The sequence below is a fragment of the Mobula birostris genome, chromosome 8, assembly GCF_030028105.1.
Source record: "Mobula birostris isolate sMobBir1 chromosome 8, sMobBir1.hap1, whole genome shotgun sequence".
In the NCBI taxonomy this organism is placed as follows: Eukaryota; Metazoa; Chordata; class Chondrichthyes; order Myliobatiformes; family Myliobatidae; genus Mobula; species Mobula birostris.
The window spans coordinates 76,147,374-76,153,373 of NC_092377.1; the positions used below are offsets into that span (position 1 = coordinate 76,147,374).

Sequence of the window (6,000 nt, forward strand, 5' to 3'; positions counted from 1 at the left end):
TGCTTACTGATCTGGTTAACAACGGATGGTGCAATCCGGGGTATATTACGATCGAGGAATGTGTTTGCAGACTGGATATTGAACTTTTTACTGTTGGACTTCGGCCACACTCCACCGTGATACAACACTTGGCGGCATGGGAGGTCGTTCCTGCCTGTGGCCATCGAACGTGCAGCTCCTCCTGTGGAGGGTCAGACACCCTGAGCCAATAGACTGGTCCTGGACTTATTTTCCATCTGGCGTAGTTTGTATTTTGTTGTTTGATTGTTGGGTTTTTTTGTATTACTATATTTACGCTCTGTTCTTGGTTAGTGCGGCTGTAACGAAACCAAATTTCCCTCGGGATTAATAAAGTATATCTATCTATCTATCTATCTATCTATTAGCCTCTCCATGCCAGATTAGATCTTCCCAGTTTTCCTTCTCTTTCCTGTTTGGTTACTATTCTCCCTTTCTCCTTTCTGTGGGTTATCTACAAATTGCTCCACCACCCACTCCCCTTGGACGACCCTTGGCACTTCTGGCAGCAGGCACGAGGAGCCAGTGAACTGCCTCTAGAAAGCTGATTGGCTTGCTCAGCTAATGGGCACGAAGAGTCAAACAACAATACCAGGCATGATGTGCCACCAAGTCACCAAATTCCAAGCCCTATGTTTTCCAATAGCCTCAGAGATTTCCAATCTCTGTAACCTCCTCCAGCCTCGGAACCCTCTGGGACTACAGATCTGGCTTGCTGATTGTCCTTAAAATTAATCACTCTACTGTAGGTTTCAGGGCTTTCAATCTGTTGGGGTAATTTACTGTGTTTGGTGCTCCCACTGTGGCTTCCTGTATATCAGTGAGACCCAACGTAGATTGGGAGACCACTTCGCTGAGCATCTGTGCTCCATCCGCCAGGACAAGTGGGATTTCCCAGTGGCCACCCAATTTAATTCCACTTCCCATTCCCATTCTGATGTGTCCATCCATGGCCTCCTCCATTGTTGTGATGAGGTCACACTTAGGTAGGAGGAACAACACCTTATATTCCGTCTGGGTAGTCTCCAACCTGATGGCACGAACATCAATTTCTCAAACTTCCAGTAATGCCCATTTCACCATTTCCCATCCCCTTATCCCTCCCTCACCTCATCTCCTTGCCTGCCCATCACCTCCCTCTGGTGCTCCTCCTCCCTTTTTCTTTCTTCCACGGCCTTCTGTCTCTTTCACCAATCAACTTCCCAGCTCTTTACTTCATCCCTCCCCCCTCCAGGTTTCACCTACCACCTTGTGTTTCTCTCTCCCCTCCCCCCAACTTTTAAATCTACTGCTCAGCTTTTTTTTCTCCAGTCCTGCTGAAAGTTTTGGCCTGAAACGTCGACTGTACTTTTTTCCATAGATGCTGCCTGGCTTGCTGATTTTCTCCAGCATTTTGTTTGTTGATATGTTTTGTTACGTAAAAGCTGCCATATTAATACTCGTTGCTGTTAAGCTCAGCGGCCTATAAATATTCATCTTTAGACTTGCCATGGCCTTCCTTTCAGGTTTACTCTGTTGATGTTTTCCAGGTGTCCTAAGGAACAGTTTGGCATCGTGGAGAAAATGAAGAACGTGTAATGAGTAATTCTGAGTGACTTCACAGAGTGAACTGAAATGTATCTGACATAATCAATGAAAGGAACGTGATGTCCCTGCAGGGTAAGGAGTACTTTGCCTGAATATGACAAGCAGAGAAAAACCTTTCACCACAAGCACAGAGCTGTGATATTTGCAGCAAATAGGGAGCAATAGATGAACTGGCATTCCAAACACCATATTTTTTAGAAGGGAGAGTGACTTGTACAATACATTTTTTTGATTTAAGATAAATAATTTAATCAGTGACTGTGTTTACCCATGATAAATGTGTCCAATTTTTATGGTGACATGCTTTGACAGGATTTCCAGAGAACTGAAGTGGATGGTGCCACACTTTGGAAGTTTGTTTAATGACATGTAAACTAAATTGTTGTGAAAATATGCATTGAATTCAAATTTGGCAGACTTGTTTTAATAGCTTCTATTTTTTTTAATAACCGAGCAATCAACTTTGATGGATGACTTTGAACACAAAGAAAACAAAGTAGTCAGGTTAAGTCCTGATGCAGGCTTCCAATCTGAGTCAGCAACCATTTCTTTGCCTCCACAGATGCTGCTTGAACTGCTGGGTATTTCCAGCATTTTGCTTATTGCTCCAGATTCCACTGTCTCTTTTAGTCAAATTAAAATGTAAGTGGATATTAGACCATTAGACATAGGAGCAGAATCAGGCCATTCAGCCCATTGAATCTGCTCTGCTATTCCATCATGGCTCACTTACTATCCATCTCAGCCCCATTCTCCTGCCTTCTCTCTGTAACCTTTGACACCTCGACTAATCAAGAAATTATCGTCCCCCACTTTAAATATACCCAATAACTTGGCTTCCACAGCCGTCAGTGGCAATAAATTCCATAGATTTACTACCTTTGGCTAAAGAAATTTCCTCTAATCTCTGTTCTAGATGGATGTCCCTCAATTCTGAGGCTGTGTCCTCTGGTCCTAGACCAACACCCTCCCTCCCAACCCCACAATCGAAAACATGCTCTCCACATCCACTTGCTCTAGGCCTCTCAATTTTCGATAGGTTTCAAAGTGAAACCCTCTCATTCTTCTAAATTCCAGCGAGTACAGGCCCAGAACCATCAATTGCTCCTCATACATTAACCCTTTTATTCCCAGAATCATTCTCATGAGCCTCCTCTGGACTCCCTTCAATGTCAGCACATCTTTTCTTAGATAAGGGGCTCAGGCTGCTCACAATGTACCGAGTGTGCTCTGACCAGTGAGTTATACAGCCTCAGCATTACATCCTTTTTTATTCGAGTCATGTTAATGAGTGAATGGATCGGAAAAGCTCTTTACTAAGACTAAAATAATGTAAAAGTTTTAGCTACTTGACTAATGTGAAGTTTCAAAGGTTTCGAAGGTACATTTAATGTCAGAGAAATGTATACAATATACATCCTGAAATTCTTTTTCTTTGCTAACATCCAGAAAAACAGAGGAGAATAAATAACAGATAAATGTTAGAACCCCAAAGTACCCCGCTAACTAACCCCTCCCAAGCATAAACAACAGCAAGCAATAAACCACCCCCCCAACCAGTGAAAAGGCATCGGCACACCCCACCAAACACTCAAGCGTGCAGCAAGGCATCAATAAAGACACAAACGCAGTACCCCAAAGACTACTCCTTCACCCGGTAATTCAATACACTACAGGCTCTCTCTCTCCCTAATAAGGGAAAAAGAGGTGTCCCTGTGAGGGAGGGAGGACATAACAAACAACTCGCTGATTTACGATGTTAAAAGTATGCGGTGTCGCTTCTTCTGAGCTCCGTGCCCAAAGAACTTGGGTCTCTGGGCACACAGCCAGCAGCCAGCTTGCTGCTTTCAATCTTCCATCTCCCGCAATGTACCAGTTCCCTGCGGCAGCACCGACCTGCAGAGACCCTGGAATTCTGAAGGCGCACTAGTCTCCTAGGCCGCATCCTTGGCATATCGAATAGCGACCAGTCGTGAGAACCCGAGAGCGGGTGCTGTTCCTGCAAAGAACCAAAGTCAGCGTGTAACTCCAGGTCAGGGTCTTCACTGGAACCCTGAAAGGGAAAAACAGAGATATTAAAGATAGAAATAGAGCTATTTCTGAAGATGTAAGCAAAGGAGTTGCCATTAGGTGCCCCCGTTCTCCTAAGCTCCTCCTCCCTGCAAGGTAATGTGAAGTTGCAAGGTAAGAGGTAATGTCAATCCAAATACACTTGCAGAGTGGCTTCACTGTTACAGCATCCGGGCCAATATTATTCTGAATTCGGATCACTAAAAAAGCAAGGTATTATATGTTGTATTGGGGAGTAGGGGAGGTTTGTTGTTTGCGAATTGATTCCAGGGTTTCCTATGTTGCAAACTGGCTAGACGCCCAAAGTGCTTCATTGGTCTGTAATGTGTTTTAGAATGTTTGAGGTGGTTTGCTTAGAAATGGAAAACTTTCTTTGTTCCTTTTATAATCATCAAGGAACTTCACAGAGCAACAGTTAAGTGTAACTTGACGTTGAACACATCAAGTTCTGTAACTAGCATGTGTTAACAAACTTGCGAAAGAGGTAGGGTTCAAAGGGCATCTTAGGGTACGTCCACACTACGCTGGATAATTTTGAAAACAAAGCTTTTTCTCTTCGTTTTGACCTTCTGTCCACACTGAAACAATGATTTCATATCCCGAAAACAGAGATTTTCAGAAATGATCTCCAGAGTGAATAAATCTGAAAACGCCTAATATCTGGCGTAGAGTGTACGGGGTAAGGTAAGAGCAAGGTAGAGAGATTGACACCCACTCTGCTGAAGGCATGTATACTAATGGTGTGATTAAAATCAAGGAAATGTGTGAGGCCGGAGTTAAAATAAAGCTGAGAATTGTAAAATTGGAAGGACTGATGCAGCGAGAAGCAAGGTAGGCTGGTGAGGTGAGTACAGGTTAACATGTAATTGCATATTTTGGATGCCAGTATGCAGATGGGAGGTGATTTTTGTTCCTGAGGCAAAGTCCTGGTGGGTGGGTGGGGCTCCGTGGTGGGCTTGATGAGATTAGGCCACAGATGGTCCACTGTACTGGGTGGAAAAGTCAGCAAAACTTGCTTGCGCTCTTCAGTCTGCAGATCTACTGGGAACAGACATTTAGCTATAGTCATAGTCATACTTTATTGATCCCAGGGGAAATTGGTTTTTGCTACAGTTGCACCATAAATAATTAAATAGTAATAAAACCATAAATAGTTAAATAGTAATATGTAAATTATGCCAGGAATTAAGTCCAGGACCAGCCTATTGGCTCAGGGTGTCTGACCCTCCAAGGGAGGAGTTGTAAAGTTTGATGGCCACAGGCAGGAATGACTTCCTATGACGCTCTGAGTTGCATCTCGGTGGAATGAGTCTCTGGCTGAATGTACTCCTGTGAAGTACTATGAAGTACACAGAGGCATGGGGTGTATGAGGTGTCTAGGGAGGGGAAGCACCTCTGGTGAAGGGGCTTGTCGTGCCCATTCTGGGGGAGCTCATTCACTTTTTATTCCCATTGGACACTCAGATCTCACCTGTGCCTCCAATTAGCAGTTTGCATGTGACAGCGGCCATACCCTGATGCACTGCTGTGATAGGCATCCTAAACCAGGTGTGGGTAGCTGGCGGCCTCATACCCCTGTGAGAGAGGAACATGCCTGTCCTAGCATGCAAAGTTGACTCCGGCAGACTAGGCGATTGAGATCTACAGTGAGATCCAACGGATAGGAAGGTGGTGCTGCAACGTTCCGTAGAGAGCGAAGGGCATGGCAAGGCACAGAGAACATCGTGTCATCCACTGCAACCAGGGAAGACCCCAGTTTGTGATGCTTGTTCATACCACTGGAACTGGGCTTCTGAGATCAAGAGAGTGGAACTGGCCCAGTGCAATGGCTTTTCCACTTTAAAAACTCTCCTGCACAGGTTTCCTGTCATCATTGGACATGATGGACAACCACTACACAAACACACATTTCAAGAAGTGTAGTTCAAGTACACCAATAGATGTGAAGCTGTCTAAATAATTGTTAGGTTGTAGCCTGTCTGCAATCAGGTTACAATGCCTTATTCACCAGTTGATCTTCCATTGAACATATTGGTAATAATCAATACTCTCCAAATGGGCTGCCAATGTAACTGTAGGTTTAATGAGGCTGACATGAAAAATACATAAACCATCAAGTAACTAGCAGCAATGAAGAAGTACACATGAATCACAAACCTGTGCAATATTTTGTTGTCCCACCTCTAATCTTGCAAATGTGACATCTCACCTTCAGTATCTACTTGAGTTTTGAGTGCTGAATAGATTTATAATATCCAAATGAACTTGTTATGTCAATTTAATACCGGTGGTGAACAGCAAAAGGAGCTTCGTAGACATGAGATA

General features: G+C 43.9%; 1 long non-coding RNA gene across 1 annotated transcript in view; it reads left to right on the forward strand.

The window, feature by feature from the left end:
* Positions 1-1,995, forward strand: part of LOC140201415 (uncharacterized) — a 45,385-nt gene extending 43,390 nt beyond the window's left edge. Inside the window, exon 4 of the long non-coding RNA XR_011886856.1 lies at positions 1,548-1,995. This is a non-coding gene — a long non-coding RNA (uncharacterized lncRNA). The remainder of the gene's footprint in view (positions 1-1,547) is intronic.
* Positions 1,996-6,000: the final 4,005 nt, after the last annotated feature.